A 19,430-nucleotide genomic window follows, 5' to 3' on the forward strand; every position below is an offset into this window, starting at 1 on the left:
TCTGCTGCAGATCATTGTGGTTATTGTTTCTACAAAGCAATGCCAAGGTCTTCTATTTTAAATTATAGTAATAGTTTCAGATACACGCAGCTTATAAGCTCAGACGCAGCTGAATGCGCAATACAGGAAAAAGGAATGTTAAACTCGGCTGAATACAATGGGATCATTTAGGAGCACTAAACTTCAAACCATATTTAAACAGAGTAAAGGAGTCTATAAAGAAATCTGAGAAGTGTTCATCCAATTTTATAATCCTTAGTGGGTTCCCATCGACATTCATTTTGATCACACAGTGATCTGCAAAGGAACAGGATGGAATTTTTTTCTGAATAAAAAAAACTTCTTACAGTGTATGGGGTAAAGTCAATTCCTTCCAAAATCGAATGTTAAAAAGCAAACTAAATTTTGAAGTACATTTCCACAAGTTGTAGAATGTACTGATAATTTGTGTATAAATTTACGTATGAATTTTTAATAACAAATTTATTAGTATATGGCCAGCTTAAAGTGTTCGTAAACCAAAACCAAAACATATTTACTTGCTCTGTGCAATAATTTTGCACAGATCAACCATGATCCTTCTTTTCTCGGGTCCCACCTCAAGGACTCTGGGCACCTCTCCCTTGCTGAGTGCCCCCATAGAAAACTGCTTTCTGTGTCGGCACTTGTGCGTGCTCGCTTCCGAGCCAGATTCAGGTACAATTGCGGTGGCGCAACGTAACCCGTTTACGTTACACCGCCGCAAGTTTTTAGTGTAAGTGCCTGATCCACAAAGCACTTACCTGTAAACTTGCGGCGGTGTATCGTAAACACGTCCGGCGCAAGCCCGCCCAATTCAAATGGGGCGTGTACCATTTAAATTAGGCGCGCTCCCGCGCCGGACGTACTGCGCATGCTCAGTTTAGAAATTCCCGCCGTGCTTTGCGCGATGTGACGTAATTTTTTTGAACGTCGACGTGCGTAGCGTCCATTCGTATTCCCGGACGTCTTATGCCAAAACAAAAAAAAATTGAAATTCGACCCGGGAATGACGGCCATACTTTAACATGGCTCGACTAAAGTTAAGCCATGTTAAAGCAGGTGTAACTTTCCGACAGGAAAAAAATACTAGCGACGACGTAACGAACGCGAAATCCTTCGCGGATCGCCGCAAATCCTCATTTGCATACCCGACGCTGGAATACGACGCAAAAATCCCCCCAGCGGCGGCCGAAGTATTGCATCCTAAGATCCGACGGTGTAAGTCAATTACACCTGTCGGATCTTAGGGCTATCTATGCAGAACTGATTCTATGAATCAGCCGCATAGATAGGACAAGAGATACGACGGTGTATCAGGAGATACGCCGTTGTATCTATTCTGTGAATCTGGCCCTAAGAACGTGGCTCAGCCCCATCCCATGGTCACCCCTCACTGGCTGTGAGTAACAGCAGCAGGAGCCAATGGTTTCTGCTGCTACATCTCAGCCATTCAGCAGGCAGAGACACGGTTCTCGTGCACATCACTGGATCGGGATCAGGCTTAAGTATTAGGGGGGCTAAAGGGGAAGCTGCACACTGAAGGTTTTTTAACCTTCAGGCATAAAATGAGCTATGGAGATTTTTAGGTACCGTAGTTTGGCACCGTTCCATGGGCAGGCACAATTTTAAATGTGAGTGTAATCCCACAATTGTTTTTATTTAATAAAGTGTACCTAATGGTTTTACACCTTGAGGTTCTCCCACTGTTATTTCCATCTATCCATGTGAGGTCTATCCTGTCTATAAGGTGCCAACAACGGATTCATCCAGGGTTCTCCCCACATGCCTAAGCGACCATACCAGAGAGAGTTGGTCAACTTCTACGGGTGAGTGCATATCCATGTGGGGCACCCAGTCTGAGCACAAGCCTATGCAGTACTGATTGTTTTATATTGTTACAATTGTTCCACGTTACAATTCAGTTCCTGTGTTTTAGCCCAGGTTCACACTGGGTACGATTTCCTTCGATTTGAGATGCGATTTCACATGTGAAATCGCATCTCAAATCGGCGGCATTTGCCGCCAATTTTCAGCAATGACACTGTCGGTGCGACGCCGCATCTGCGGCGCTGCACCGATTTCAAAAAGTAGTTCCTGTACTACTTTTTGCGATTTCGGGCCGCAAATTACATAGACATCTGTGCAGAAACCTGCACAGATGTCACTTAAATTGCGGCCGAAATCGGGACTGCCGGCGGGAGTGAAATCGTGCGAGTTCAGCTGAACTCGCACGGCTTCACTCCCGCAGCCCAGTGTGAACCAGGGCTGAACTGCACTCATTCCAATCCACTTGTTTGCAATCCTAGTGATCAAACTCAATGAATTGTGCACTTGCTAATATCACAGCTGCAAACACTTAACCACTCTCCTAATTAGTGAACTGAGAGCAAATAAAAACTGTTTAATTACTTGCTTACTGGGCACATATACGCCCTTCCTGCCCAGGCTAAATTTCAGCTTTTGGCACTGCATCGCTTTAACTGACAATTGCGCGGTCGTGCGATGTGGCTCCCAAACAAAATTGACGTCCTTTTTTCCCACAAATAGAACTTTCTTTTGGTGGTATTTGATCACCTCTGCCGTTTTTATTTTTTGCACTATAAACAAAAAAAGAGCGACAATTTTGAAAAAAACACAATATTTTTTACTTTTTGCTATAATAAATATCCCAATTTTGAAAAAAATAATTTTTAACACACAGATCCACGTCGTTGGCTGTGCAACGGCCGATCGTGGGTACCTGGCGGACATCATGGCCCCCAAGCACACGCATCGGCACCTCAGTCACCCCAGTGTCCGGAGGAGCCGAGGACGTCAATAGACGTCCTCCTGGCATTGTAGAGCCACCTTGTGGCCGTCAAAGTACAATGGCCGGGATGCAAAGTGGTTATAAAGTGAAAGAAAGGCAAAAGTGTTTTTTCATAACAAAGTAGAAAAGATCATGAAAATACAGAAAGAAGGACCATTTTGTATACGTTCATACTGTACTTGTGTATTGCGGGAATGCAAAAAAAAATCCTGCAAAGCACACAATTGAGCTGGTCTTTAGCGCATGTACAGCGATGTGAATAATTCCTAACACACGTGCCAAAACACATGGTAACAAAGTACTATGTGTTTTGATACGGAGCTATTTCGAAAAAGTTCATGGCCTTTGTGTGCATGTTTAAAATAAAACAAGATTCGTTCGTGCAGCATCCAGTTCAATGTCAATGAATTCCCACGTCCAGTTTAGTATGGCATAAGCTGGGATTCAAGTTCCCAACCTTACAGGTGCTGGAAGGGTGCATTTACCAACAATATTTGTGCAGCTGGAAGTTCAAATCCCACGTGCGGTGTGCTTCAATTAAAGGAGGCCTTCATTACATATAGAACCCAGGTTTTAAGCAGCTGTAGGTTTACTAGTGGGTACCCCCAGACTCCAGCACACCCAAAAACCCCTCCCATCTAGTCCCTTGGGTACCCCCACACCTTTCCTTTTGCTCACCGTCTACATCCCTCACTCCTGCACCTACTCCCTTGAGTACGTGTTACCGGTCCCAAAATATAGATTAAGGGAACCGATGATTGTAGACGTACTGATGTGATGTGATCATCTCGGCGGGTACTACAAAAATACACGAACAAGAGAATATATGACCATGCTTCTTTATGACTAAAATGAGTTTCACTTAGTCACATGATGCATGTGGTCTTATATAGACTCTGTTCGGGTACCCTCTCTGCCATCTACTGGTTGTTTTATAGAATAGCAGGATATCAAAAAATAACAATAAAAATAAATGAATGTAGGCTATGGGGTGCCTGTTTTGTCTTTCAAGTGATACCCGAGCCCGTCACACTCTCCCCTCCTTTAGTTAATGGCTCCTGACATTACACTTAATTGTTCTCTGAACTCTATTGAGTGATTTAAGAAACCCAAATAGGTACTTGCTGCCACCACGGAGCTATGTTAACTACCTGGTATGTTATGGGAGTAGCTAGCATTGTAGGAGTTTGTACGGTGTGAATCTGACTTGGTCTGTAGGTTGGCTGACCTAGTGTATCATATGTAAAGATCTCTTTAGACTTAGTTTGCCTGGTAGATCTTCTTACAGGAGTTGAGTCTTCTCCATCAACATCATTCTCTATTAGCATATCTTGGCTCACCGGTAAGTCTTGACTTAATGGGTGTAACTCTGCAGTGTCTAGTTCCACCATGTCTGAAGCCCAAACTTGGTCGCCAACTACTGTTCCATCATTTTGTTCTTGTTCAAGATTGGGTGTGGTAGTTGTAGGATAGAACTCTGGAGCAGAAATTCTTAATGGCGGTTTCTGTACGTTTTGAGAGTTTTGTTGAGGCACAACGTGATCATGACTTTCTGTAGTCTCCGGTACATAAGAATAATACCATCCTTCATCATCGGAACCTTCCTTCTCCTGGTTCAGATCCATGCTAGTCTCTTTCCTGTTACTTGATTGTCTTTTGTTCATCGGTACTCTTGGAATGTGTCTTTCAATGGGTAGGTCATTTACTGGTAGTAACAGATTTCTGTGCAGTACTCGAATAGTCTTTTTACCACTTTCAGGCTGAATTTTGTACACAGGCCCATCTTTGATTCTTTCTACTACTTTGTGTACTGATTCTTCCCAGTATGAACGAAGTTTACCAGGACCTCCTCTTTCAGAGAGATTTCGCACTAAGACCCGATCACCCGGTTGGAGAGGTGCTCCTTTTATCTTCTTGTCATAGTACTTCTTCCCTTTGGCAGATGATTTTTGGCTATTCTCGGATGCGATCTTGTAAGCTTCTTGCATTCTGGATGCCCATTTCTGAGTAAATGTTGGTTGACTTTCTGATTCCTTTTCCAAATTTGGATTGAACATTAGGTCAATCGGCAAACGAGGAGATCTCCCATACAATAGAAAGAATGGCGAGTATCCAGTGGCTTCATGCCTGGTGCAATTGTATGCATGAACCATGTGTGGAAGATGTTCTTTCCAATCTGACTTTTTCTCTTCCTCTAAGGTACGAAGCATCTGTAACAAAGTACGGTTCAGTCTCTCCACTGGGTTACCCTGTGGATGGTATGGGGTAGTTCTTGAATGAGAAATCCCTGCCAATCGTTGCAATGTCTGAAACAAGTTGTTTTCAAATTCTCTTCCTTGATCATGGTGGAGTTTCTCTGGATATCCAAAACGTGGTATGAAATCTTGAAAGATCTTTTCTGCTGCCGTTTTTCCAGATTTGTTCTTAGTTGGATACGCTTGTGCAAAGCGTGTGAAATGGTCTACCATTACGAGTATATACTCATATCCTCCTTTGCTTCTCTCCAAGTGGAGGTAATCAATGGATACTAGCTCCAAGGGTGAACTGGTAATAATCCCACCCATGGGTGCTCTTTCTGGGATATTTGGACGCTTTTGTTTGATGCAGTTACACGTCTTCAGCACATATTCATCAATGTCTCTTTGCATAAATGGCCAGTAAAACCGTTCACGTGCTAGGTGGATTACCTTGTCAGTGCCAATGTGACCCATGTCATCGTGAAGGCTTCTTAAGACCAATGGTTTTAGCTTTTCTGGTAGAACTAGCTGTTTTCGGGTTCCAGAGTGTCGATATAGGATTCCTTCCTCCACTATGAGTTTGTTCCATTCGTGTATCAAACGTCTTGTTTTACTGGTCATACTCTCCTTTTCTTTGTGGTTTGGAGTCCAATTGTTCTCCTTAAGCCAGACCACTTCTCTAATGTTGGTATCGTCTTCTTGTAATGCTCTGATATTCTCCTGTGTCATTGGGCAGATTGTCCGTCCTTTCAGCAATTCTTCTGCCACATCACTTTCTGAGTGAAGAGTCAATGAGGCCACCCATGGTGCCTCTTCTTCGTTGACAGCTTTGCTCCCTTGCCACATAGCTGACACAACCTCGAATGGTACAAGCTCTGTGTACTCACTCAGATTCTCAGTGAGTTCCACTGGAAATCGTGACAGTGTATCCACGTCAGCATTCTGTTTACCTGGCCTGTACTTGATATCGAAGTGGAAATCGGCCAGCTCACCAACCCAGCGATGACCCACAGCATTCAGTTTGGCGGTACTCAAGACATATGTCAATGGGTTGTTGTCTGTATAGACTGTGAATGTTGGAGCGTAATACAGGTAATCTCTGAATTTGTCACAGATTGCCCACTTGAGAGCTAAAAACTCAAGTTTACCAGAGTGGAGATGGTAATTGCGTTCCGCTGGGGTCAATGTTCTGGAGCCAAATCCAATAACACGAAGGTGTTCTCCTTGTCGTTGGTACAGTACAGCACCTAGGCCTTCATTGGAAGCATCAGTGTGTAAGATGAAGGGTAAGTCAAAATCAGGGTATGCTAGTATCGGTGGATTGGTTAGCATGTCCACCAATCTGAATACCACAGCTTGATGTTTGGGTGTCCATTGGATCGGTGTTTTAGATGGCACTTGTGTTTTATTCCCGTCTCTCTTTGTAGGTTCCCCGCGCCGGTTTTTGGTGATGGATGTAGCAGATTCTTTCTCAGTGTTCTGCAAAAGTTCATACAGTGGTTTAGCAAGTCGAGAGAAATCTTGAATGAAGGACCTGTAGTAGCTCAGGAATCCTAACAAAGTTCTGACTTCTCCAACTGTTTTTGGTTCTTACCTTTTCAACTGCAATACCGCTTCAAGATCATTTGGGTCAATTTTTATGCCTTCTTCTGACACCATTCGCCCAAGGTATCGAATCTGTCGTTTAAAGAGTTCACACTTCTTCGGTCTAAGTTTGATACCATGCTCGCGCATTCGACTAAGCACTTGCCTAAGATCATCGACATGCTCCTGAAACGTTTTGGAGTAGCAAAGTACGTCATCCAGGTATGGAGAACAACATTTGTCTCTGATGCCCTCTAGTACATTCTCCATGCATCTCTGAAAAGCTGCTGGGGCATTAGTTAATCCGAACGGAATACGATTCCACTCCAGGAGTCCCCAGGGGGTGCTGAAAGCTGTCAGGTGTCTGGAGTCTTCATGCACAAAGCCTTGATGATACGCACTACCCTGGTCCAGGATTGAAAACCATGTAAATCCTCCTAAGCTATCCAGCAGATCTTGTATTCTAGGTAGTGGATGTCTATCTGGAATAGTCTTGCGGTTTAACTCCCTAAAGTCCATACATAGTCGTAGGCTTCTGTCCTTCTTCCGAACACAGACAACTGGTGACGAGTATGCGGAAGAAGATTTCGTTACCCAACCTTGGTCAAGAAGGTTTTGGACATATTCTTTCACTTCCTGATATAGGGGTTTCGGTATCGAATTGTAGCGTTTCTGGACAGGAGTTTCATCTTTTAGATTTATCTTCAGTTTCAGGTTTGGAATGCTTCCTATGTCTCCCTCATCTTGAGCAAAGACATCTGATTCGTCATATAACATTTGTCTTGCTATCTCTTGTTCTTCTTCTGAGAGATTATCCAAATTGACAGGTGGGTGCCACTTAACAAATTCGTTAGTGGGTAGCTGATTTTCAGTGTCCACTTGATTCAACTGGTTTACATGAAACATTCTTTTCTTCTGGTCAATTCCCTTTTCATCGTCTTTATTTGGAGAAAACGGTAGAATCTCAGCTGCTGGAGAAATGGTACCCAATACTGTTCTGGGCGGAAGGTAGATATCATGTTCAGCACGGTTCAGTATGGGTATCTTCACTAGTTTAGAGAAACCGTTTGGTACATCTACCACTGAAGGAAATAGTTCAAGTCCTTCTTCAACTGGATATTCTGGAAGTGGTTCAAATGGCATGATTCCTCCTTTCGGCCATGCTCTAATTCTGCATTTGACTTCACCAAGCTCGCCTCCTTTGATCTGGAGTCCTTTCTTCCCCACTTTGACCACACGACTATCGGATATTTCTCCTGGGTCAGTTGCTTGACTGACAGCATTGACAATGTTATTCGCTACACTCTGTCTTACTTTCATGGCTTCACTTAGCAAGATAGTCAGGTTTTGGGTGCTGTTTGATCGGTCACGGTTTTCTCTAATCAATTCTTCGATAACATTAAACCCAAGAAGTGGATTGTCGTTACAGCAGTCGCTCACCAGTATTGGCACATGGATGGCTGAGTTTCCATGTCCACTACTTTCGAATTCCAGGAGGACTTCAATCCATCCAATGAATGGAATGATGGAACCATTTGCAGCTGTAATGGATAAGTTGTCGTCACAAAGTAAATCTTGTATGTGTCTAATAGAGACACCGGGTAGAAACTTTTCTAACCATGCCTTCCCGACAATGCTGACCTAAGCTCCTGTGTCCATCAACATGTCAACCGGAACCCCATTCATCCGACAAGACAATAGGCATTTTCCTCCAATTAATTGTGCTACGCGTTGTTTGGAGCATCCATTCTCTTTTGGGGGTGTTCTAGTTGACTGGTGGGTGAATACCCTATTTATCTTAGCATGGGACAGATTATTTGAGGTGGTCACTGGTTGTCCCTTTCCCAGTGACCGTCTGTCGTTTCCCGACTGCCTTCTTTTCATCAAGCAATCAACTGCTCTGTGTCCTGTCCAACCACAGTAGAAACAATGGTAGCAGTTCTGACTCTCTCGTTTGATGCAATCATCACACCTGGGCTTGCAGTGAGCTGTATCTGGAACTTGAACATTGGTTAGTGGCTTAGTCATTCGGTTTTCAACAACAGGAGTTTGCTTCATCATTATCTCCAGGTTCTTCGTGAGAGCCGAAACCTGTGTTGTTAGTTCCATTAGTGCAGTGTGATTTGCTCTAGCATCTCCCTCAACTCTCTTTTGCACTGTTTCTTTTTCACTATTCCCTGGTGTCAGTGACGAATGAACAGTAAGATGTTTATGTTTAGGTGCACTGTTTAAGCGTCTCTGCCTTTCTGTTTCTTCATCAACTGATCTGGTGACCTGCTCTATGACAAAGTCATCAGTTACTGTCAAATCAGACACGTAAGGCTTGATATCTCGTCTGACATTAGAATTGTTCTCGTTTAGTCCCTGATACAGTGTATGAAGGAATACGCCTTGTACTAGCTTTTTGTCATAGTTAAACTCTAGCCTATCATGTTGTGATGTAGACAGAATTTTTTGTTTTAACCCTGCTAGCCTGTAAACAAATTGTTGTGCTGTCTCTTTTTCTTGCTGTGTAGCATTGCTAAGTTCCTGAAATAACTCAGTACCACTTCGTTCTCTCATATGTGACTTCAAAAACTTTTTCAATTCAGCAACAGTAAGATCCTCTTTGTCAGTCAACATATCTTTAAAATGACCAGGTTTGATTATTCTCAACACTGTGCGTATAATTTCAGATTCAGGGAATTTTTCACTTAGACCCTCGTCAATCTGACGGCACACGCTACTGTAACTCATGTCCGAACCATGATCTGAAATTACACCACCATGCATTTTGAATTCCCTACGTGGCAATAAAGCAAAAACATCAGTTAATCTCACCACCTCCGATCCCTGTTCAGTCCTTGCAGTCCCACTACTCATTTCTTTAGCAGTGGTTGCAATGTTCACAGTTGGTGTACTTTCCTTATTGAGTTTTAGTTCATCGATCTTGTCTTGGATGATGAGCAGGTAAGACATGCCTTGATCTTCTAACTTCGCCAGCTGATCACTTCTCATGTAGTCTTCAATAAATTCAACGAATTCCATTTCGTTTGCACCAGTCACTGATGGAACGTCCACGTCTCTTTCATCATCCAGCGTAATAGCGAGGCTATACAGCTGTTCTTTACTCAGTAGATGAATTTGTTTCCGGATATCCCACATCAGCGCACGACGAGGGGACGCCATCTGTGTTGCACTCACACAGCAGACGACACTCGCGACTCTCCTTGTAGCTCTGCAGTCGACTCACACTCGTCTCGCGTTTCCCTCTCACTGGTACACAACGAATCCCGGACGAGCCCCCAAAATGTTACCGGTCCCAAAATATAGATTAAGGGAACCGATGATTGTAGACGTACTGATGTGATGTGATCATCTCGGCGGGTACTACAAAAATACACGAACAAGAGAATATATGACCATGCTTCTTTATGACTAAAATGAGTTTCACTTAGTCACATGATGCATGTGGTCTTATATAGACTCTGTTCGGGTACCCTCTCTGCCATCTACTGGTTGTTTTATAGAATAGCAGGATATCAAAAAATAACAATAAAAATAAATGAATGTAGGCTATGGGGTGCCTGTTTTGTCTTTCAAGTGATACCCCAACCCGTCACATACGCCCACAAACGCATGTGCCCCTTCTTTTGCATCGTGTTCTCTATGGTGTGTAGAGGACTGTGGGGTACATTCCCTTCATTCTCCCCTCATATATGCAAGAAGCAATCGCACCACACATGTTGGGGATCGCAGCGAATGTCAGATCGTGAGTAGTAATTTGAGCACCAGACCTCTTTAAAGTGGTAACCTGTAAAGAAAGTTTGGTTTGTTTGGTATCTAGTTAATCGGTGTAACATCGTCTTTTATATTTAAAAAAAATAGAAGGGTATTATAAAAAGTCATGAAAATGTAGGGGCAGATCCACAAAGAAATGACACCGGCGTATCTATTGATACGCCGGCGTAATTTCAAAATTCCCGCATCGTATCTTTGTTTTCAATCCTCAAAACAAGATACAACTGCATCTCGGCTAGATCCGACAGGCGTACGTCTTCGTACGCTGTCGGATCTAAGATGCAATTTTTCGGCGGCCGCTAGGTGGCGTTCCCGTTGTAATCCGCGTTGAGTATGCAAATGAGCTATTTACGGCGGTCCACGAACGTACGTCGGCCCGCCGCTTTTTTTTCGTCGTTTGCGTTCGGCTTTTTCCGGCGTATAGTTAAAGTTGCTATACTGAGGCGTACTCAATGTTAAGTATGGCCGTCCTTCCCGCGTACAATTTTGATTTTTTTACGTCGTTTGCGTAAGTCGTTCGCGAATAGGAATTTGCGTAGAATGACGTCACCGTCGTAAGCATTGGCGGGTTCCGGTTTAATTTCGAGCATGCGCACTGGGATACCCCCAGGGACGGCGCATGCGCAGTTACAAAAAAACGGCGTTTACGTCGGGTCACGACGTATTAACATAAAACACGCCCCCATTAGATCCATTTGAATTTCGCACCCTTACACCGCGAGAGATACACTACGCTGCCGTAACTTACGGCGCAAATTCGTTGAGGATTCAAACAAAAGCAAAGTAAGTTACAGCGGCGTAGCGTATCTTACATACGCTGCGCCCGGCGCAGATGTATGTGGATCTGCCCCATATTGTTTCCAAAATATTTGCGATTGAAAAGATGCTATTTAAAAAACAAACACACACACACTGTTTGCATTTGGGTACCCTCACGCAGGATTCCGACTTGCATTTACTCAAAAGATGGATTAACCCACTTAGCCATGGCCAGAGCTGCTTGTGAGTCCTGCCAAAAAGGATGGCCATATTAGATACAGAACCCACGTCTCAATCAGCTGTAAATTGCCCTGGAGGTGTTGTGATTGCTTTGGAATCTGCAGCAAAAGTGAGAATGGCATGTTAGGTTCTGGAAGGGAGGGGAAATTGGGGATGCACAATGTAAGGAAAACCTGTCTCATGGGTGCTGCAAAGGAGGCGGTCGGAAAGTGGGAGAACAAAGCAGCGTGGTAGGGCATTGGGGGGGGGGGGCAGTAAGTGGTCTAAAGTGCAGTTAAAAGTGTGTTTGCTCCTCAGAAGGAGGGATCGAGGCTATCGAGGGATCTGCATGGGTAATATGAGGGATGTGTGTGCTAGAAACCCATATAAAGGGAAAGCAGGTGACTAGAAAAAGGGGGGTTATGTTGGCAGGGGAGCAGTAGTAGACAATGTTCATCCATGGTACTCCCCAGATATCCCTCACTCCTGCACTACTCCTATTTACTACCTTGGGTACCTTCCAGATTCCTACACCCCCTCAAACCTACTTCATTTAGTACCCCCCTCCTGCACCCCTCCCAGCTACTCCTTTTGGTACCCCCCAAGTACCCCTGCCATCTAGATCCCTTAGATACCCCTCAGAAAATCCAGCTCCCCTCCTTTTGCTACTTCTCCCATCTACTCTCTTGGACACCCCCCAGACTCCAGCACCCCTTACACCTACTCCCTTTGGTACACAAAAAAACTTCTGCACCCCTCCTTTTGCTTACCATCTACATCCATGGGTATCCCTCACTCCTGCACCTCTCATACCCCTTCCCAGCAGGCAAACAAAAATATCCTGACATATTGCTGTACTAACACAAATGATTTTAGTACTGCAATCTCCCCCGCTGTGCTTTTTTGTTCTGACAGGGGTACTGCCAGAATTCACCAGTTACTGCCAGCGCAGCGCAGATTGGATGCTGGTTTTCCAGCATTCTCATTCAGCAGAAGCCGGTCAGGGAGCTGTACACACAATCAAAAAGTCAGCTGGTTCTCGGATGAATTTTGGCCCATGTGTAGTTGTTAGACATTTCAGAATCCCTCTATACAGCATTCCACTTTGTAACTGAATAAAAGGACTAAGACGTTCATGCTTTTAAAAGGTAAACGGCTCCTATTGTTTTCTTTCTATGGAAAAGCTGTAGGAGTTAATCTTCGTGCATTACCAGCTATTTAAAATACTATATAACATCCTATTTATAGTTCATTGTGCAAGGGTGACAGTGTTAGGCGGAAACAACATGAAAAGGCAATGCCTCCCTGCTTTCTGAGTGTTCCTCTTGTTATCACAGACACATATCTTTATAGTGTGATATACACAGCATTAATAGGGGCTGCTTAAGTTTGTTTTTACTCATGTCTTGCATTAATTCCTGATGTATTTTCATAGGAAACTTAGGGTTTCTGTATACAATACAGTCTGACCATACAGCCTTTGTACAATTAACTTTACATTTTCCGAAGCTATGTGTAACACTGTGCACTGTTATTGTAATGCAGATTTATATATGACCACAAGATGGCAGCGTTTAATATCAGTACAGAGTACAGAGACTGCTGGGATTTGTATGCTGAAAGCAGACCTTTTCTTCACAGTGAAGCTGAGTCTAAACTCCAAGATCCAGAGGCAATTGCCGGGGTGCAGGAGGATATATAAGTAAAAGCCTGAGAACTACAGGGGAGTTGGAGTGAGACTTTGTTAATGATAGGAGTTGTGTATGGGAGCTGTGTGGAGCCACGTGGGTCTGGGCTAAGCCACTAACACTGAGAAGCTGGTTATCCTATGAGAGGCAGACTGGTGTACACATGTTTGTTGCAGGATCACAGAAGTCATCATCATTATCTTAACAGCCCCATCTTCAAAGGACAAGGGGGCCCCCAAGCTGGACGTTCATTGCTTCACCTTACTTTACCAAAGGACTGGGCGAGAGAATGCCTGACCTACTTAATGTTATTCTTGTTGAAGACATTTTTGTTTCAAACAAGTTCTACCAAGTTCAAGGACATTCTTCAGCATAGGCCCCCTGCAAGTAGTATGTGTGCCAGAGCTCTTTGAGTGCTGCAGACTGCCTTTCCTAATTGCTTCCCAAATACTGCCTACAGGTTATCTGACTGAGTTTACTCCTGCTAGGCAGAATCCTGGAGCTATGTTTGGCCCAAGTTCAAGCCACCTAAGGAACAAGTTGACTACCCAAGTTCAATATAAGTCTTTAAAGGGCACACACCTTATATCCTTTTCTCTTCCCCCTCCCACTCTTAAAGTGACTGCATATCTCAAAATGAAGCTACCACTCCATCTACCACTACATACTAAGGAGAACTCTGCAAATCACTTGTCACCAAAAAGGAAGTTACTTCACATCTTAAAGGAACAGCCCGTCACTGTGCACCAACTTAAGGGCCCCAACTAAGCTGGCAGAAAAACTAACCTTACAGTTTATTTGTGTGTAGTAGATTTGATGAACTTTTAAGTGTTTAAACCTAGCCCTTTCACACTGTGGATCTGCAAGTGAATTAGCCATAAGTTCCCTGTTATTCTCTTTCATCTTACTTGGGAATATCTTCCAGTCTGAGAACTATTGTTTATATTCTCAGTCCTCCAGGACAGATGGGCACGCCTTAAAGGGGTATTGCACTGTATTGCATTGTTCCTGTGCTGAAGTGTATTGTTTATTTTTTACTTCTTTCCATACAACTTGCTCATTTACTTTATAAGTGAGTGTTTTTTAGACATGTGCACTGCCGAAAAATTATTTCGAAAAAGTTTTCTTTTCGTTTTCATTTTATTTGTTTTTTTGCTTTTTCCGAAAATTCGGAAATTCGATAAATGAGAACATTCGTAAATTCGGGAAATGCGAAAATTCGTAAATTTGAAAATTTGGGATTCGTAAATTTGAAAAATTCGGAAATTAGAAAATTTGGAAATTTGAAAAATTCGGAATTCGGAAATTTGAAAATTCGGAAATTTGAAAAATTTGGAATTCGGAAATTTGAAAATTCGAAAATCCAATTTTTGAAATTTCCCATTTTCAAATTTTGCAATTTCGAATCTCGAATTTTCAAAATTTCCAATTTTCAATTTCAAATTTCCGAAGTTCAGAATTTTCGAAATTCTGAATTTTTAAATAAAAAAATTAGAAAATCCAATTTTTGGAAATTTCCCATTTTCAAATTTTAGATTTTCGAAATTTGCAATTTTGAACTTGAATTTTCGAAATTTCCAATTTTTTAATTTTTAAATTTAAAATTTAAAATGTTTTCATTTTAAATTTTTAAATTTTCAATCATTTTCACATTTTCAAACTTTAGAATTTTCGAATTCCTCTGAAGAGAAGCTGCTTCAGAGATCGAGGCGAGGGTAATATTGTTGTCCTTTTAGCAGTGAAAGTAACTTTACATATTTGTAGCATAGGTGTCAGCTTATGTCACCATGTTAAAAGGACAGCAATATGAGTAGCATCACAGTGACTGTTATGTCCAGGTTCACTAAACCAGCCAATGCTCAGAAAAGCAACCATGTGGATTGCTTTTCAGGCCCCTTTCACATTAATGGTCCGATCGGACTGCCCATTGTTCTCTATGGATCCGAAGATTTAAATGGAAATTTGTTCATTTACACCTGCCTACCTCCAATCTGATCGGATATGGCAAAGATGGAAGGCCTCCATTCCCCTCAGTCTGGCCAGATCAGAGGGCAGTTGGGTCTAAACGGACAGCATGAGTGGATACAGACCTGTCAGTTGCACACTCAGCTCAGCACGGACAGATCCCCTGCTGAGAAAAACTGGATCAGCCCTGTAAAGATTGCAGCTAGAGTGCAGATAAGGTAGGGTGACCAGACGTCCCCAATTTCCAGGGACAGTCCTCTGACTGAGGGGTCAGTCCCCGTACCATGTCCGGATTCAGGTATTTAGCATTGTGACTATCCATCCCGCACAGCCAGGGATTGGTGGGCAAGCCGGGGATGTACAGTGTCCTGTCAAATACTGCCCCCACCCCCAAGAAAAATGCCTCCAAAGGGTCTGTGCGCGCAATGACAGTGATTGGAGCTGTCAAATCTCAGCTCTGATGTTGGGATGGGCAGAGCCGATATGCAGGGCTCCGCCCCCTTTGTCACACTGCTCTCTCCTCCTGTATGTGTGTACTGTGTATTGAAGACCCGGCCGGGGCGCAGTGCCACCCACTCTAGTGGAGTCCTGCTGTGTGATCTAATCTCTGTCTGTGCAACAGCCGCTTACCACCACCCAGGCAGGCAGTGCGCCTGGGTGCGGGTTGTGAGGGAGAAGCAGTGAACAGGACAGGAGGAAGGCAGCCCAGGGAGCTGCCGATTGACTGACTGAGTCTGACAGTGACTTGCAGCCAGAGCAGTGTAAGTTTAATGTGTTGTTCTGAGTTCTTCTGAGGGAGCAGGCACAGCAGGGAGGAGGAACAGGCCTGGGAGTCAGTGTAGCGGCCACCCCAGCATGGGAGAAAAAGCAGAAAAGAGCTGAGGAGGAGGAAGGAAAGAAGGTGCTGCTTCATCATCATGGCTGAAGCCTGGGACTATATACAGTACCTTATTAAAATAGTAAAACCTGCTTCATAGACCTGAATACATAAAATATGTTTGTTGTTTGGTGTAAATCCAGAGTTTCAGACACTAGAGAATTCACTAAAGTATAGTTTATAAAGAATAAGTTCCTCCCCAAGGCGATCACATTTAAGCATGATGTGTGCAAGTTCTGGAGTTGCAAAGCACAAAGTTGAGTCACAAAAATTTCACATGCCTAAATAATGCCTAAATAATTAATTACGTACTTTCGATAAGATTTTCTCTCTCTCTCTCTCTCTCTCTCTCTCTCTATATATATATATATATATATATATATATATATATATACACAGGGCTGGATTCAGATACATTGGCGTATCTGTCCGCCCGGCGTAACGTATCTGAGATACATTACGCCGCTCTAACTTTTGGCGCGAGTTCTTTATTCAGAAATAACTTGCACCCTTAGTTACGGTGGTGTAACGTATGTGTGACGGTATCGGTATGATATCCCCGTCAACGTTCCCTTCTTCCCATAACGAAAATCACCCCAATATTCCACGAGGAGGGATATCCCTGGAATCGCCCAGAAAGCCACACATGAGACCAGCTTACTGCTTGAACAACACAGACTTTAATGTTATAACACACACAGCTTATATGTCATTTCCAAAACTGTTACAATGACAAATCTCCGCCCCCCTCACACTGGGGCTTCCATACAGATGAGTAGGTAGACATGACGGGGCCGATGCTGAAACACATTTTCTTTAGACAATGACATCAATGACGCTGAGCACTAGCTGTACTGAATACATCAACCAGACCGCTCGACCCCGCATATAGAGAGATAATTACCACAATGAACCAATCAGAATAATTAACACAAGCCACTTAAACCCAGCTCTCCTTCACACAACACAATAGATCAATTAACCTTTAGAAATAGTGAGGGGACATTAGCACATCAATAACCTGGCTAGCAGGGAGCAGTAAACTGAGACATATAGGCAAATGTATCACAATGGCCCCCCTTTTGCTCCCTGCTCCGGCAAACCCGGTTGGACCTTCCCTGGTCCAGTAGGGTTGACGGGTTCAGAGCTATTAGTCAGAGGTTAACTCCGTTTGGCATGACTGACCTCCCTTGGCAACTGCTTCAGACTCAGGTATGTCACCGGGTCGTCAGATCACACGCCGGTCAGTCCCCAAGTCTTTGTGCGATCTGCAAAGTCACCAGAAGTCAGTGTGAAGACAGCAAATGGGTCTGTGCGCCGCCGTCTAGGTGTCCCGCTATGGGAGGGGGCAGGTTATGGCTCTGAAGTGACAATCCCAGGAGATTCATAAAAAGAAAAAGTTATATTTGTTGAAATGCTGTAGCACTGGTGCTCAGAGTCCGGGGGGGGGGGAGGGGAATCAGAGCCCCATAAGGTCAGCCACCCCCTGCTCCCTCCGCAGCCGCCAGTTCTCCTCTTGGAGCTTCTCCAGCTCCATCTCCAGTTCATGCTGCTGTGACCTCAGGTGGTTGTTCTCCTCCTCCATGCGGCTTATGCACTCCTCCAGCTCTATGTACTCACGGATCAGCTCCTGCTTGCTCATGTCCTGCAGGCTCTCCACGTGGTCCTTCATCATCAGGAACTGGGTGGTGGTGTAAGGGGCCACCGGTGGGCCCTTGGCGAACATCTCGGCACGCATCTGGGACGCCCGCTGCGACTCCCTCTCCTCCAGTCGCTTCTTCTCCTCCCAGGTCAGCTTGTTATACGGCTTCCAGGACCTCTTCTTCTTGAAGGGTGGCCGGCGGTGCCTCTTTCTGCCCAGCTCCCTCCAGGGCCCCTCCGGCTCAGGGCTGTCGCCCATGACCAGCTGACAATGGTGTTCCCTGTTGTCCGTAATAACAGATTGTACCATGAGGGCTTCGTAAGGGGTGCCCAATGGTTCTTCCTGACCCAGCTCCTTTGGATCCCAAGCCGAGTCTACACAATGGGCTGCTGCTGGTGGGCGGTACCCAGGTTGAGACCAATTTGACCTGGTGTTGTCATTCATGGGGCAATTCTGCTTGAAGTGACCCAGCTGTTTGCACCGGAAGCAGCGTTGTTCGTTGCCCTCCTGGCGATGATAGCGAGGGCTAGATGTCACCGGTCTGTTAGGAGGTTGGTATCTAGCGGTTGGTGGGTGTGAGGGCACCGTTTGTGGTGGAGGTTGTTCCTGTGGTGTGACCTGGTTCGTCTTGCGAGTATCTGCATATTCATCCGCCAACTTCGCGGCCTCTGGTAGAGTCATGGGCCTGCGATCTCTCACCCAATCTTTGACGTCCGTCTGGATGTGATTGTAAAATTGCTCCAGGAGCATTAGTTGCAAAATGTCCTCTGCGGTGGTGGCCTGGCTGCTGTTAGCCCAGTTAGAGGCCGACCGGGACAATTGGCATGCCCATTCCGCATAAGAGTCTTTCGTGGTTTTGCGTGAGTCCCTGAACTTCTGTCGGTGGGACTCTGGGGTTACTGCATAACGAGCCAGGAGCACTTCTTTAACCCGGGCGTAGCTATGAATATCCTGATCTGGCACGGTCCGGAAAGCATCAGAAGCTTTGCCTGACAGTTTGCCTGACAATATTGCAACCCAGTCTCCTCTAGCTATTCGGTGCAGGTTACATTGTCGCTCAAAATCCGCCAGGAAGTTATCAATCTCACAGTCCTTTTCATCAAAAGCTTTAAAAGCGCTAAACGGAATCTTCCTTGCGTCTGCTGTGCTGTACTCACTGTTTGGAGAATGTGCGGCTGCTTGTTGGACTGCTGCCAGTTTTAACTGTAGTTCTGCGTCCCTTATTTGTTTATCCTTCTGTAGCTCTGCGTCTCTTATTTGTTTAGCCTTCTGTAGTTCTGCGTCCCTTATTTGTTTATCCTCCTGTAGCTCTGCGTCTCTTATTTGTTTATCCTTCTGTAGTTCTGCGTCCCTTATTTGTTTAGCCTTCTGTAGCTCCGCGTCTCTTATTTCTTTAGCCTCCTTCGCTAACAGGTCCATCACTTTCAGTACCACATCTGGCGTTGGGTTCGGGCCGAACCACGCTAGCTTCTCTCTCATTAGCTTGTTGGCTGGCGATTCCTCCTCCTGAATCACTTGTGTCTCCATCTCTTGTACTGCTGGCGTTGCTGCAATCCCGTCCTCCTGGTCTAGCTCCATTGATTCTGCTATGATGACCCGCTTGGTTTTGTTGCTAGCAATCCTTCCACGAACTTCCAGTAGTTCTTCCAGTGTCTGCTTGGAATCCGGGTGTGAAGGGGAATAGAAGGGAAAAATCCCACTGCTACCAACCAATTGTGACGGTATCGGTATGATATCCCCGTCAACGTTCCCTTCTTCCCATAACGAAAATCACCCCAATATTCCACGAGGAGGGATATCCCTGGAATCGCCCAGAAAGCCACACATGAGACCAGCTTACTGCTTGAAC

This window comes from Rana temporaria, chromosome 2, assembly GCF_905171775.1.
Source record: "Rana temporaria chromosome 2, aRanTem1.1, whole genome shotgun sequence".
Taxonomy (NCBI): Eukaryota; Metazoa; Chordata; class Amphibia; order Anura; family Ranidae; genus Rana; species Rana temporaria.